The sequence below is a fragment of the Acomys minous genome, assembly GCF_964271855.1.
Source record: "Acomys minous genome assembly, chromosome: 10".
NCBI lineage: Eukaryota > Metazoa > Chordata > Mammalia > Rodentia > Muridae > Acomys > Acomys minous.
Window position 1 is genome coordinate 94,613,848 of NC_140491.1, and position 16,790 is coordinate 94,630,637.

The window sequence follows — 16,790 nt, forward strand, 5'->3', positions numbered from 1 at the left end:
TTATTGACACTTAGGAAGAGAACTGTTATTTAATGAAAAGAGCTGCCTCCCCGTGGGAGAAGCCCTTGGGACAGTGTCGTGGTTTTGCATTTTATGGGGTCATCTGGTGCCACCAGGCTTCTGCTGATCCCACTAAAAATCCTGAAAGTGTTTTGAGATTGTCAGTAACAGAGACACTTTCCTCATGATTCACATCTTCAGTCAGTGAATAGTTTTCTTTAATCACTGTAAAATAAGCTGCCTCAAATAACACCTTCATGGAAATAAAGAGTCCTTGGGGAAATTGCCTGTTCCTTGACATTTATTATGTACTTCATTTGCCATTAGATGGATCTCTGATAGAGTGCTATCCTTTTGGCATTTAGTGCTTTATCAGTGAAAATTTGAGGATTTTTATTATTGTTGTTGAATATTTGTTTTAATGAGATAATTTCTTATAACCTTCAAATTCGTATTTTCAAAGTACAGAGATCAGTGGATTTTAGTACATTCACAAAGGTGTCGCCCGTTAGCGTTCTCCATCCTGGACATATTATATTTATATATGCTACTACACATTTGGTCCTTTGTATCTGACATCTTTGATTTTGTGTTGATATTGTGTTATGTGGGCATACCACATTTTCCTTGTCATTCACTATTGGCCATTGAAGAGTGCTGCCTTTGACTCTTAGGGGAAAGTCCAAGGTGTTTACCTGAGCCCTTCTTAAGTTAGGGGACTAGTGAGCTCCAGAGAGATTGCCTTGGTCCTGTCTGTCCATGCCCTGCTGTTTCTGCTTGCCTAACTGCTTCCTCTGTCCTGCTGTTTCCTACTGCGTTCATCCTTTATTGCCAGCCTGGCATCTGCACATAGTAGACCAGGCCTCTTCCTGCTGCTGTGTTTATCACAGCCTCCCTATAGCCTGTTAGATCTGTCACTACTGCCTCCCTTGATGGTCAAGGTCAAAGCTCCCTGACTTCATTTCTAAATCAGACTAAATGAGGAACAAACTGTTTGAATGTAATTCAGAAATACTCTCTGGGATTCCGTGGTAAGTATTTATCATATAGACACTCTTGAGAGGAATTGAGGATCACTGAGGTTTTACAGATGAACTCCTGTTCTAAGCAATGGAGAGTTCCAGATGAGAAGGGTAGAAAATGTGCCTGGCTAGCTCAGCTCTTCAGAAGTCATTGTAGGGCAGGTAGCTCAGCATCACTTTTCCAGAAGGCATTTTTAACATCTACTCCTCATTGCCACTCAAGCCACAAGCAAATTTTCTCTGAGATGGGCTGTTGGACACATTTGATTCAAACTTAGATCATGCAGACTCTGTGGAGCACAGGCCCAGGGGCATGCAGACCACATTCCCAGATACCTCTTTTAACTAAGAACATACCACACAATATCGGAATCATTAACCAGATATTCTTCATGAGAAATAAAGTCTGCTATGAATCCAGAACATTATGTAGCCAAGCAGTTGGTTGGTTTTTTGAGATAGGGTTTCTCTGTGTAGCCTTGGCTGTCCTGGACTCACTTTGTAGACCAGGCTGGCATCGAACACACAGCGATCTGCCTGCCTCTGCCTCCCAAGTGCTGGGATTAAAGGCATGCGCCACCCTGCCCGACGCAACAGAGCATTTTAATCAGAGTCTATAACATCCCCAAGTGACTGCACCATCTCTTACATCAAGCATTTAAAAACATTAAGTGTGTGATGTAGCTGGGAGGAACCACAAATACAGATTGCTTATAGTTATTTCATATTACTCTGGTACCTTTGATTAAATATGAAAGCAGCCCAGCTGTATTAACTTTTTCTAATTAATGAAGAGGAAAACAGCTTTTAAAGATTCAGAAGCCCATGCACATAAAATATATGCACCATGCCTTTATCTAATTTAAGAAACTGTTTTAATTAACATTTCATTTTCTACAGTTTTCATACTTTATATTCTGTAGTTACTAGTCCTAAATTACTTGCCATTAATGAGTTATTGAGCCAAACTAAGAATTACATTGTTAGCTTTCCCTCTGAATCATTGGGGCTATAAAAATTTTAATATGATTTATTTAATTTTGCTTTATGTACATTGGTGGAAGGGTGTCATATCCCTTGGAACTAGAGTCACAGACAGTTGTGAGCTGCCACGTGGGTGCTGGGAATTGAACCTGGGTCCTTTGGAAGAGCAGCCAGTGCTCTTAACCACTGAGCCATCTCTCCAGCCTCCAAACATGCTCAATGGTTTTTTAAGACAGAGTTTCTTTGTGTAGTCCTGGCTGTCCTGGACTTGCCTTGTAGACCAGGCCGGCCTCGAACTCGCAGAGATCCACCTGCCTCTGTTTCCCTGAGTGCTAGGATTACAGGCATGTGCCACCACACCTGGCTTATGTACATATTTTTTCATATGTTAAAAACAGATTAGAAAAGAGACTGTAGGCTACTTCTCCGAGAGAAAAACAAAACAAAACAAAAACCTTACTTTTACTTTTGACATATAGGAATTTGTAATTACTTTCACCATATCAAAAGTACAACAGTACTCTTAAGTCCTGTTGTCTTATGGCTCTCGCTTTGAAGTTATCAGTATTTATAATCTTTAAGAAAACTAAAAACAACAACTCTAGAGTGAGAATGTCAATATTTATGCCCAGAATTCAGAATTACTGAGAATTTCATATATTGAATTTAATTTTTTGATATAAGAAGAAATATTAAATGCAAAATTCAACTTTTCTTTGTTCCACTCTGCTTTCCTACTGCTAACCACTGGTGTGTTGTCTTCTAGAGTACTTTGTGTACTTTTATATTAAATATACTTTGTATTCTCCTGTGGGTAGCATTTTCTGTTGCTTTTTAAATATGCATGGGTGGTGGGGCTGGAGAGATAGTTCAATGGTTAGAGCACTGGCTGCTCTGCCAGAGGTCCCTGGTCTGGCTCCCAGAGCCCACAGGGGGACTCACAACCTCTGTAACCTCAGTTCCTTGGGACCCTAAACACTGTCTTCTGGCCTCCTCAGGCACCTGACGCTCATGTGGTTCCTAGACACGCATGCAGCTGAAACACCCATACACATAAAACTAATTAAGTAATATATACTATAGTATTTCTATGTCATTATTCATTTTGCCTTTTCTTCCTGAGATGTGTCCACACTGATGCATGTAGATTTATTTTTATACTGCTTTATCACACTATTAAACTGTTCTTCTATTCTCTGCTGAAATTTAAAAGTAGTAAAAAGTGGACATTTTAAAACTAAAATGAATATTCTGTTTAAATTTATTTTATCTTTAGCATTTAATTTATATCATATGTTTGTCTGTATATGTTCCAGTGATGATCAGAGCAGACCAATTGGGGTATCTGTCTGTCACCTTAGGCACCCTACTCATTTTGGGAGATATTGAGCACTTTCTCTATTAGCCATTTAGATACATAATTAGTTATCGTCAGCCAGTCATCTACCCTCTTACCCACTGCAGCCACACAGTGATACCCTGTTTGACGAACCACCCCATCCCACACCTTTTCCTACCTCTTGATAAACTATAGCTTCAGTATGTCAGTGAAATCAGGATGCGTTTGCCTTTGTTTATCAGCCCTATTCTTTCTAACCTAATCACCTCCAGTCTGAAAATCTTTTTCACAAGAAGCACTTTTTGAAATTATCTTCTGTTCATTGTGTGTGAGACTCTGGAACACATACTCTCAGAAGCGCCATGTTTGGGTCATGACAAACGTACAGTTTTAAATGTGTTTTTTAATTTCTGTACCCATGTTGTGTGTGGGAATGATGAATGTATGCGTACCCAAGCGTAAAGTGCCTTCATCTGAGGACAGCATTCAGGAGTCAATTCTTTCCTTCTACTCTGCACTGCAGACTTTGAACCCTTAGTGCGTGGCGACAAGTACTTTCAGTCCCTGAGCCTTCTTGCTAACCCAAAAGTATTTTTAAAAGAGGTTTCCTATACTTCTAAAGTTTTATAGCTTTATATTTCGTAGTTGTATCCTCAGTTTACCTGAAATTTACTATGTGTGTGCAGAAGCCAGAGGAGGGCATCTGACAACCTGCTATGTCTGATAACGGTGTCTCACCAAACTGTGAGCAGATCTTACACAACACACCTGTATGCTGCCTCTTAGAAGTGTGCACTCAGCCAGGCGTGGTGGCGCACGCCTTTAATCCCAGCACTCGGGAGGCAGAAGCAGGAGGATCGCTGTGAGTTCGAGGCCAGCCTGGTCTAAAAAGCAAGTCCAGAACAGCCAAGGTTACACAGAGAGACCCTGTCTCAAAACAAAAGCAAAAACAAAAACAAACAAAGGAACAAAAAACAAAGAAGTGTCCATTCTACTAATGCAGTCGCCGTAGATCTGTGCAAATACTGCAGTGCTTAGCACGGCTGCCGGCGCTATATACTTTGTGAGGGTTCTGTGTTCAACAGATGGCACTGGCTGCCCAGGCTCTGTCCTTGCTTATATATCCTTGGGTTTAAAACTGAGAGAAGAGAATAAGAGCTTCTCTTAGGAGACTGACAGTTGTATTAGGAGATATTGGGGCTCTTTATCTTATTATTACTCAGTAGGGTTCGATTTCCGGTTTGGTTTGATTTGGTTTTAGTTATTACTGCACACCCAACTAACATTAAGATGTCCCTAACAAAGGTATTTTCCATGCGGGTACCAGTAAGTAGTTAAGGAAGATGTAAGCCTCTCACCTCCTCTGGCTACTTCCCAGTTGAGTGTTGTGCACCTACACTCGATATAGGAGGAAAACCACTAACCCCTTGGTCTCCATCACTATGCTTGCCCACCTGAGCCTGCAGTGGCTGTTGTTGCTTCTACTAATTAATCAAATCCATGATATGAGAGGCCATCTAAGTACTAGCTCAGAAATTCTGGAAGACAATCTTGGAAAACAGCACCTTAACTAATGCAACTTGTACTGTCAATTGTTTTAGGGGGAAAATGCTACCACCCCTTAGCCTGAATCATTTTGAACTTCACAAGCTTAAAGATGGTTGCTGTTACACTTGGCAGTCAGAGCAGAGTGATGTGTGTGGTGAGATGTTTCCTTAGCCCTTCAGAGAGCTGCTCAGCATCGCTCTGATCCAGTGATACTTGGGGAAAAAATTGAAAGTGTGATTATCTTCCCAAAAGTGAAGGCCCCTCCTTTCGCGCACCATCAGCAGTTCATCAACTTGCCGCTAACAGTGATCATGGCACGTCTGTCTGCCCGGAGAAAGAAAACACCTTGCCCCATTCGCCAGCTCTGTAATGTCTGACTTGTTCCAATAGCTGTCCTCCTCGGGACTTCATGATCTACTTAATAACAAATCAATCTAATCTGGTTTTGCATAGATTTTTCTACCCTGGGCTGTGTTCCTTCACACAACAAAAGACGCTGTACAGCTGAAGGGAAGAAAAGCCCTAAGCTACAGAATTTCATGGCTAAACATCTTATGTTGAACAATTACAGATTTTAGCATCCACCAAAAGCTTTGCTACAACATTGGTTTGCATGAGTAGGCTGCTTTAATCTGCCAAAACTGTCTCTGGGATGGTGTGTGCATGCACCTTCCAGGCTTTTTGCTTCATGGAAAAATAAGCATGATCTAGTGTTTTAGGATCCTGTGATCATTGCTACAGTCTAGTTAAATTATGGGTTGATCCCAGCTTTAGTTGTATTATTAGTAATAGCACTATTGGAGTCACAATAAATTCAAGTTAAATTTCCAAGTGTGGCTCCAGCATGGATACGCAAGAGGTACAGAATGCGGAATGCACCTGTTTTCTGTGCCGCACTGACAAAATACTTTCCGGGCAGATGACGTATGAGTAGGACATGAAACAGGCCCACACTGTATGTCTCTGCTATTGAAGAGAGTGGCACATTCAGAATAAGTCTACGTGTTACACCCATACGTCTGTGGCGGTTTGTGCACACCAGAATCATGTCTCCATCATACACTGACATCGAAGGGGAGACCACTGAAAGTCTGGGACTGATGGTCCAGTGTGACACAGTGTGAAGTACAGAACAGTCACCATGGTACCTGCTTGTGAAAATTTGCTTTTGCATCTACATTTAAATACCAGTCTGAAATACAGGAGAGAGAAGAGCATGGTAAATGGCACTGGGCTGGTGAGCTAATTAGATTCAGGCTGCCAGGAATTCTACAAAGCAAACAAATGAAATAATTTCAGACAGGACCAAGGGATTTTAGAGACATACAACTAGTTACTTTAGTCCTGATTCAAAGAAAAAGCTTTTAAACATTAAAATCATATTTTTGAATGGAATGAATTTTATTGTTAAATTTTTGGAGTGACGCTATTGTGGTATAGATTTAATAAATTGGTATAGATTTAATAATTGCCACATGGCCAGTTTTTGGTTGAAAATGGGTAAAACTGGATAAGTGATCCATTATATTTTTATTTTATGTTTAAGTGTTACATAACATTTTAAAATGTCAGATGATTTAGCCCTTAAATTTGAGTAAATTGTTTTTTAAATTCACTATTTATATAGGGTATATATTTGCCTTTTAAAGTGTTTTATTAATTCTTTGAGAATGCCAGGGATGCATGTAAATGTATTGTGATTATTTTCACTTCCTACCCTTTTTTCTAACTCTCCTCAGATCCACCGCAGTCCTTTCACCTCCCAACTTCGTGTCATTTTCATTTGTTTGCTTCTTTACAGCTCACTCGAGTTCCATTTGTGCTACCTATATTCTCGTGAGTACAGGGCCATCCACTGGAATGTTGGCTTACCGGGAGCCATACCCTTAAAGAAAACTGGCTCTCCCTTACCCAGAGACCATCAACTAACTGTCCGTAGCTCCTCAGGCAGGGGAGGGGACTCATAAGTGCCACTACCTTCTGTGCTGCAAAGCTGACTGCCTTGGTCTTTAGTAACCACCACAGCTGCTGTGAGTTCACGCTTGCCATGTGCAGAAGGGGTTATTTTGTTGCGGTCGTCCTTGACCTCTGGTTCTTACAGTATTTCTGCCCTCCCCAAGATCTATGATGGCTTCTGGGGAGGCAGTGTGATATAGATGTCCCATTGTGGCTCAGCACCCCAAAGACACCTTCTTTCTGTACATTGACCAGTTGCAATCTTTTGCATTAGCCGCCACCCATTGCAAAGACTCTGATGAGGTCTGAGAGCTGCACTGATCTCTGGGTATAGACATGCGAGTTTAGAAGATAGTTTGATACAGGTCCATCTAACAAAGTAATAATAGTGGGTTCACCCCCGGGGCCTATGAGCTCCCCAGTCTTGGCCAGATTTACAGTACAAGACATTTGTTTCTTCCTTTGGAGCTGGCCCTAAATTCTATGTGAAAGCTGTTGGCTACCCCATAACATTCCTGCCACTGTTGCACCCATGGGTGTATCTTGCCTTGCCTGTCATTACTGTAGCTCCCCAGGCTCACAGCTGGGCATGGCTGTTAATGACGTACCCCCTTATCTCCCCCAGCAGCCTGAATTACTCTCTGGTGCTGCAAAAGCCAGCCAACACAGAGGAAGGTTCCAGATCACTACCAGCTTTATTTCTTCATGTTCTGTGAACCAAAGTTGTGGAGTTCTCAGCAACAGAGTCTTACCATCAAGTTCTGCTGGGGAACCAAGAGCACCAGCATTAAACCCAATTAAACTCTTTTATGTGTTCCTGTGTGTGTGAGCACGTGTGTATGTGTGCATGTGTGTGTGTGTGTCCAAACCTCTGTGTTGCTCCTACCCCTCCTCCACTCTCCCTTCAACCATCCCCAAATAGCCTTCCCAAGTCTTCTTTCCCCTTCATATCGCTGTGTTCTAATTTATTGCATTTTTATAAAACTAGTATAGTTATATTTATTAGAATATTAGAAACTTCCTAAAACTCTTCAGGTTTCATAGTGGAATGGGAATTCTTCTAAGAAGCTTAAAGAGAGACTGCTTATTAGCCCTGACTTTTACGTTTTATCGCACATGTTTGTTTGAGGCACACGTACGTTCTCTCCTCCTGCCGCGGAGGTCCTGGAAATGACACTCAGGTCACAGGCTAGGCAGCAGCTGCCTTCACCTGGCAGTCTTACCAGCACTGCTTTTAAGTTTTGTAGATTATTACTTACAGTTGGTTCCCTATCTTCCATAAGCCTTTCTTATGGATCCTGTTGACTTATGGTCGTGAACGGTAAAGGGCAAAAAAAAAGTTAAGCTGATCAGCCCTCTCTCTGTCGTGTTGTAAATTGTAAACTAGTGTTGCTGTAGGATTCTCGTTTCTTAGAAACATGCTGGGCATTCACACTGGAGCTGGAAAACATTTGTGACCAGACAGTCCCCGTGTCTGTGATTTGGAAGAGCCTGGCCACCTGAGGAGGGTTTGCCCATCGGCCTCCCTCTTTCAAGAATGTTGTCTTCAGAGACCCTTGCGATCACTGCCCGTGGCCCACCCCACGTGGGTAGCTTTGAAATCCTATGCATTTATGTGGTCAGTAGAGAGAGGGAGGTGGCTGGGCTCGAGGCTGTGGGACGACTCCGGGGCTCTAAGCAGTCTGCAGCCTCCCGTCTGGGTTTCCGGTGCTGCAGAGCAGAGCGGTGGTGGCTGGTTATTGACTGTCTCCAGGCTCTGTCCTTTCCCCAGACAGTTACTGATGATGCTAGGTCTCTCCTCCCATGTGAACTCCTTTCTCCCTCGGCACAGAAATAGCTTCTAATGGCCCTGCCCTATAAATCAAGAGCTGCGAGCATGATGGCAGCAAGAAATGGGAGCAAAGCAGGAAGTCCTTAATTGGAACAAAAGTTATTTTAAAAGTTCAAGAACCTTCACTTCTCATAAGATCTAAAAGTAAATTATTGGTCTTGCTAACCAGTAGGCAGAAATAATTTTTAGATGGACACTGAATGGTGTCGCCATAGCCTTCCAAGCCTTGGAGTAACAGGTATGTGCCACCACTGGCCCAAGCATTTGCTTCTGAATGCCTAAACTGGTAAATTATTAGCAAAATAAATATTTCATTTAAAGTGTACTCTTAAAATTTCTTTTAAAAGTGGGTTTTCAGAATCTGAGGATATGGACTTTATTTGTTGTGCAATTGTGAGAAGCCAAGTTTAGATCCCCAGAATTTACATTAAAAAGTCAGGTGCTGCAGTACATGTTTGCAATCACAGCATTGGGAAGGGAGGCAGGAGAATCCCAAGGGACAAGTTGGCAAGCCAGGATAGTTGAGAAGCCTTGTCTCAAAAATGAGGTGAGCAATTAAAAAAGAAAAAATCAGTTGGGGGGGCACTCACATGTGCACACATTGTAAGTATGTGTATATGTATGCGCAAACAAACCATACACCAAAAAAAGATAAAATTGAAAGAATAATTTCATACAATAAGTTTGTACATTAAGTAAATCTTCCAACACATTTCATTTTGTCTTATTTATTGTGTAGCGCATAATGGGCACACATGCCTTGGCACACATTTGAATAGCAGAGAACAGCTTCTCTCGCACGCCTTTTATGGGTTCTGGGAACAGAACTCAGGCTTGCCCAGGTGTCTTAGCCTCTAAGCAATCTCTCCAGCCCTCCTGAGCGTTCTAAATCCTAAAGACTATACGGAATGAAATTGTGTGCGTCAGAACGAAGCTTTGTGATTATCAGTGGTTTTCTTAGCTCTGGACAGCTGGGTCCTGAGTCGGTATCGCATTTAGTCTCATGTGGAGAAGTAGAAAAGCAGGGGCCTTCTCTTCTTCCCTTCTTGGGAAAACTCTTCTCCTGCTCTTTACCATTGCCACCTTCATTTAAAATTACAAGATTGAGATTGTCCTGACTCCGAAAGGAAAGGATATTTTTATATGAACACAATATTTTTGCTTTGAACTTAATTTTCCCCTTTCTTTTCTTCATCTTTGGAGGGTCTGAGAAGATAAGAAGTGAAACAACAGCATTTTACAGGCCATAAACAGACAACTCCCATCCACCTGTGCGTTCATAAGTTAACCCTCTACCTGAGCGGGACCGTGGAGTCTGGTGCTGAGCCAGCCACCTTGCTATTTTCCTTCCATTTGCTGTGGTTTTTCAAGTGTTAGCTGAGATGTCAGGAAACCCTTCTCTCTGGATTTCTCTGACTAATCAGGACACTGTTGAGGGGTGGGCCTCACCAGAAGTCTTACTTCCTGTGTAATCTACGGGGATGCCACAGGGAACTGTTTGTCTCATTTTTGTCTAGTAACACATCCTCTCTGATCTTCGCTTCCCATATGGTCTTCTAAATCTTTTATTCATACACTCAGCACTCACACAAAATGCTTTTGTCAAAGAATATTCAGCATCATCTAAAATGTATTCGCCTCTATTGCTCAGTGTGTTTCCTTCACTGTGAATGTTTGCACTGAGCATCAAAAAGTCGTTTTCTCTTTGGGAGACTGGTCATAATATTATTTATTTATATCTTAACCTTTTCCTGAAGTGTATTTTAGACAGCTGTTATAAGGGAATCTAAACTATGGTAGAATACGTAGCACGGGTTTGAGGTAGCATAAAGGAATTGAGAAGTAGGAAAACAACATGGACAGAAGAGAGACAGCGGATGGCCACCAAGTTTACTAGACCCACTAGCCACAGAAAGCCAAGACTGAACTTTGCTGCCCCTGCCGGGTGTGATTCTTTAAGTATCGAAACTGTGAAGACACATTCTGAGAGTATGACCAGGTGTTTTGGGTCAAATGCTGCTGAAAGGAAATACCTGAGTCAGGCTATAGGCCTGGCTATTTCCTACAGGCCCTGGAGTATCCGGTCTGCCCTCTCCTCCCACCTGTTGCCTCTCTGTGGTCATAGCTATGACTGGGTTTGCTGTAGAGATGGACCAAAGCAAATGCCTGTCTGCCCAGTGGGGACAGCTCAAGGCTCTGGTCAGGAGTTGCTATGTCCTATGTGAATGACATCATTCTTAACTTAACCAGGAGCACAGTCTCTCCTTAGCCTCAGTGTCATCCTCGGGTCACATACATAATTATGAAGAGACCCTTGTCCTGTCTCATTTGTTATGACTCATAGATTATGAACATGTGCCATTCTCTGGGACAAACTCATTACATACAAACGATCTAATCTTGAATTATGGCCTGTTGTCATGTTTTCACTTTCCCTCCTTACTGAGATATTGGGGATTGCCTCTGGAAGAGAGGGGACTTACGGCTAATTATTTGAGAAGCCAGGAAAAATGGTAACTGGCCTCTGGCTAACAGAATTTCAGGCACATCACATGGTTCCAGGTAGAGGCCTGCATTCTGTCTCTGTAAGACATGAGAAGCAGGGAGAGTTTCTGTTTGATGCCGTGGCTGAGCACTAAGCAACTTTGGAAGCTTTTCCTAAGTGTAGTTAAATGCCAAGAATTGCTTTCAGACTACAGGCGATGCCTTCTGCCTTGGCTAATGAATTTTTTTAAACCAGGGTCTTCAGGACTTCTTAGGGCTTGATGGTATCAATTTGCCTTCTAGCTTCCTTGTTCTTCAGGCAGGCACTGCAAAGCTCCCTTGTCATCTATTTTATTTATTGGCTTTTCTGTTTTTTTGTTTTTGTTTTGTTTTTTTTTTTTTACTTAGGTAGCTTACTATAAGGACGGGGAGCATTTGTGCTTGCTGGGGAAGAATAATCAAGATTTATTGCTTCATTTTGTCTGAGGTTCTACTTGTCCTGATACGCAGAAAATGAGCCTAGTGTAGAGACTGCATTGTCTACTCGGTCTGCCTTTTGAAAAGGCAACAGATATCTCTGAAGCACCGCACAAAAACGCTAGCTAGACTGGACAGTTACCTACGGGTGGGTGGTAGTGGTTCCTGAAACATCAGAAGTTTGTCGCATTAGGGCAACCCTGCTTCTCACATGCCTAGTGAGCCCATGACATGACTGATGGGAGCCACGGTACAGACAGATTTCACCTGACAATGAGGTAAATGCTTTCAAGTCCTAGGTTTCCTATTGGTGTTATATTTTAAAAGTGTTCTCAGTAAAAAGCCAAGAGCATTCAAGAAACCTACTGCATCATAAAATGAGTAATCTGCCTCTTTTCTTAAAAAAAGATCATTGAAAATCATGTAGAATTTACTTTTAAAACTGAACAACCCCCCCCCTCCGCCGCCAAAAAATAATTCTAATTGGCAAGCATTCCGGAGTCCTATTCAATTCTGGTTAGAATCAAGGCACAGTCTCTCCCCGTAGCAGAGCTGTGGTCTGGTAATGGAAACCGGGAACAAATACCACAATCGTCATCATGAAAAGTAGAAATATAAAAGTGAGCTGGACACGGTCCTGATGTGAAGAGCAAGGAATCAACTTTCATCACTCTACTTCTTGAAGGACCTTAGAGGTCACCGAGGAGGAGGCCCTCAAGTGGTGGGTGGGCAGTCAGCCTAAACCATGTCCACAGGGAATGCAGTTTCTGGAGCAGTTCACACGAGCGAAGTTTAGTTTGTGGTCGCCGTGGTTAGTTTTGTCAGCCGCTGAGAGGTCTTTGCCTCTGAGTGACCGGTACACACCTGAGAAGGGGTGAGGGAAGTGGTGTGGCAAGGTTCTGGGTGGCTCCACTCTGTTCTCACTGTGACCTCCCCAGTGCTTACCCAGCAGTGTCCAAGCAGGCTGGCCAGCCTTAGGCAGGGCGGGGAGAGCATTTTCTGAGAGCATTCTTGTTTTTATAGGCAGAATCACAAAGTAAAGTTAAACCTCACTAGACTGCTTAGTTTCCTGCACACAGTCCATACATGCATGTGCGTACTTCATGGTACCTGGACAGCCGCTCTGCCATTTGAACAGTTCCTGAAAGAATTTTCACACTGTTCCTGCACATCCCCCCCCGCCCCCAATAGCATTCAAAGTGTGAAGCAGCTTGGCAGACGAGGCAAGTTCAAGTACTTGCAAGTTCCTGGAATGTAGGTTTGGATGGGAAAGGGCAAACTAAAGGAAGCAGGTGGCAAGGGCGTCCTGTGCCGCCCTCAGATTTCTGTGGGTCTGTTTGTACATTGGCGGTCGGAGAATGACATCCATTTATTGCCAGCACCATTCAGTAAAACTCAGTAGTAACCGCAGGAAAGAGCCTGAAAGGATAGACTGACTAGGAGAAAGATGGAGAGAATGTTCCAGCCCAAATAAGATGGAAGGATGGATGTCCAGCCTGTGTCCCTAGTAGCGAGGTACCCTAAGTGAGAGCCATGTGTCAGCTGCTGGGCAGTGAATTAACTCCTGCTTTTCAGGTTCAGTGACTCATGGCTCGCTTTCCAGGACGGAACTGTAACATGCTGAGCACAAAGTGGGGTTGGAAGCACTGGACATAGTTCATGGGACCTGCATGTGTCTCTGTCAGTCTTATGATAAGCCAGTCATGATTGTTAGTTCCCAACAGCCCTTCCTCCCTGGTTTGCATGCACAGAAACAGATGATCAGGTATCAGTTCACAGAATCTCTAGGAGGGCACGTGAGCCAGATTCTGAAACCTGGAGACCAGGAACAGTGCTCACGGCACGTACTCAGGTCATCACCACCCTGTTCTCACATGGTTCGTGTAGCCTGCTCACTAGCCTGCCCTTGGGCCTTGGAGGAGTATGAGCAGGCAAGTTTCCTTACTCCTGACAAAAGACCAAACACAGGAGGATTTTCAAACACAATGTAAAAGGCCATTTTTATCTGTGAATGAACACTAATTCCATATGTATAGAATTTTACAGTGATTGCTGCATATTTTATGAAGCACAAAAATACATAGTCCCTACCTAAAATAAATAATAATAATTTACCTAAAATGCAAAGCTTTGATTGGTCAATTTACCAGCAAGCTTCTTTTTATTTGCTGTTCATCTTCTGACCTGGACAGTTCTGAACACATGAATGGTCCATTGTAAATCATGGTTGATGATAAAGTTATCTGAAATTATGATGGTATTTTCCTATTGACACAAAACTCTGGTTGATGATTCAGTCCTTGTGTGTTAAATGTCTTTCACATTCCAGTGGAAGCTCCTAGAACACAGGCTGCTTGGCATCTTCAGAAGGGACGTGAAAGGGAGCCAGGGCGGAGTCTTCCGGGCACAGTGCCTACAGACACATGGTAGACAGCCAGCGTTGGTTAGGAAGTGTTTCTAGGAATAGATGGTGGGGAGAGAGGAGACGGAGGAACCAGGCCTTCCCTTCCGGGCTGAGGCTGCCTCTGGTGTCTACCATGGCTCTGATCTGCCAGAGAGAGGAGATGGAGGAACCAGGCCTTCCCTTCCAGGCTGAGGCTCTCTGGTGTCTACCATGGCTCTGATTTGCCAGAGAGAGGAGAAGGAGGAACCAGGCCTTCCCTTCCAGGCTGAGGCTGCCTCTGGTGTCTACCATGGCTCTGATCTGCCAGGCCTAAAGCAGCGTGAGTCCTATTAACCGGCATTTCAGATTCGGTCCTCGGGTCACAGAGTGAACAGTTTGAGACTCAGTTAAAGTGGGTACTTTCAAAAGAGAAACACGCTGTTCTGAAGAACATATTCCATAGTTACTACAACAGCACTGTCGATTTCTTGTCAAGGTAATCAGGTAATATGTAGTCCTCCAAACACTTTGGCAATTTCGCTTAATTTTAATGTTCATTATTAGCTTATTTTCCTAATGAGTTATAGATATTACTTTAAATAGAAATAGGAAGATGATTTTAGTTGAAGATTCCCATTGACTTAGGAATGTCCTACTGTATTTGGGGGACCTAAGGTCTTTTCAGCAGCCAAATATTATTTGCCTGATTTTTGTTCAGAAAAAAGAAAAGGCCACAAAGGAAACTACTGGCACCTCCTCGTGATAAAGAGGGAAATAAGTTAATCTGCTTGAACAAAGTTACAGCTTTTCATCAATATTTACCTTATTACCAGAGCAGTGAGCTGCTTGGTGCTTTTCACATTCTATGAATTAGCACTGTGTATTAAGTGTCCCCTGTGTGCCAGGCAGGCAGGATGCTAGTCCCACGGCACTGAGAAGAGCCAGACAGCCACAGCCCCTGCTACTCTGAGCAGAGGACCAGAAGAGTGGCAGGATAAGGTTGGTAAATTTCAAAGATGAGAAACATAGAAAGCATTCTGCTAAAGTTATGTAAGTTAAAACTCAGAGCTTAATACATTCCCATGGTAGTCCCAAGATACATGAGCTATAAAAAGCCATTCTGGATAGCAGCTTGGTTAGCAGCATGTATTAATATTGACATAAGATGTGATTGTTTTGGCAAGTGTACAGTGAGGCATTAGCCGTCCTAGTTTTTGGAGAACTGATTTTGGGAGTAAAATTAAATAACAAAAATGCTAAGAAACTGAAATTTGTTGTAAGAAAGAACCCACTTTTTAAGTTCGAGGACAATGGTGACCCGCCACCAGGAACAGACAAATAGCCCTTACTAAGTAAGGTTTGCTCAGTTTCCCTTCCACTCCTCACCCTCCTGTCCCTTTTGAAATGAGGTAAGAGCACATTAGCTGGAGCAGCACCCCTGGAGCTTGCACAGGATTTGCTGATTGGCTGCATTCACCTGCTTCCAACATCCCAGGCCCTGGGGTGTGAGCTGCTGAGCCTGTGATGGGAAGGGGGAATCGCACAATCGCTCGTTTCCACCCAGCCAAAGTCCCTGTGACCTCTTGGGGACGACATCAAGGACTTAGACAGGAATGTGGAACTGTTGCCTTTTGTCAACTCCACAGCCTTTGTTTTGTAAAGTGTTTGAGTCCAGAGTTACTGCTCTTTTTCATAAATTATTAAAGAAAAAAATCTGTATCCTTACTCCAAAGGAATAATTTATTTTTATTTTTCCAGACTTCTTTCTGAGTTGTCTGTCTGTCTGTCTGTCTGTCTCAGTGTTAAGGAGCACTAATTTTGGAATCAAAACATCATAGGTTTGAACTCAGCATTTCTTGTTGCCACATGTTTTATCTATAAAATAAAATTACTCATGACACTGATTAAGTTATTGAGCAAGATAAAGAAGATAATGTGTTCAATATGTAGATCCATATCTTAAATGCTTTAATTGACCTTTGACAAATGCGTAATCATCTAGTTTGTGGTCTACCACACTGTCGCCTCGTGCCATAATGTCCCGTGTTAATTGGTGCATGGCAGAAAAGGGCAAAAAGGTGCACAAATATATTTTCACATGAAAATGTGTTTTAAATACATATACTAAAAACCGGTGGTTCTCAACCTTCCTGACGCTGCGACCCTTTAATCCAGTTCCTCATGTTGTGCTGATCCGCCGACCATAAAATCATTTTCACTGCTACTTTATAACTGTAGTTTTGCTACTGTTATGAATTGTAATATAAATATCTGTGTTTTCTGATGATCTAAGGCAAAGCCTGTGAAAGGATCATTCAACACCCAAATGGGTCACAACACACAGGTTGAGAACCACTGCTATAAGCTAAGGAAACCATGTAGCTCAAATACTGCCCTGGCTTCTAAGTCTTGATTTTTTTTTTTTAATATACTGCTCTATGTACGTTAGCTTTTTATAAAGCAACTTTCAGTTCAAAGCATGTCTCTGTTAACTTGCATGCCTGTTGGAGTCTCTGGTATAGTCCTTTGAGCTTTTTAGTGGCCAGTGGGTCTTTTTTAAATGTACCTGCTGCACATATGGTTTCATGGTGTCACAAGTACCAGCTCTATTAACGCACTCGGTTGTTCTGTGTCTCTTTATAATTTGCTTAATTTCCAAGTAAAAATAGGGTTTAAAAATAATTTAGATGGGTAATTTTGAATTTTATTTGAGGTCTTTATACTTTTACATAATTAGATGTAAATATTAGTGTTGGAATGCAGAAT

The 16,790-nt window shown here is 42.5% G+C and overlaps 1 protein-coding gene across 16 annotated transcripts in view; it reads left to right on the plus strand.

The window, feature by feature from the left end:
- The window catches only part of PKP4 (plakophilin 4), a 213,853-nt gene that overhangs the window by 132,291 nt on the left and 64,772 nt on the right, over window positions 1-16,790 (plus strand). The window lies entirely within an intron of this gene.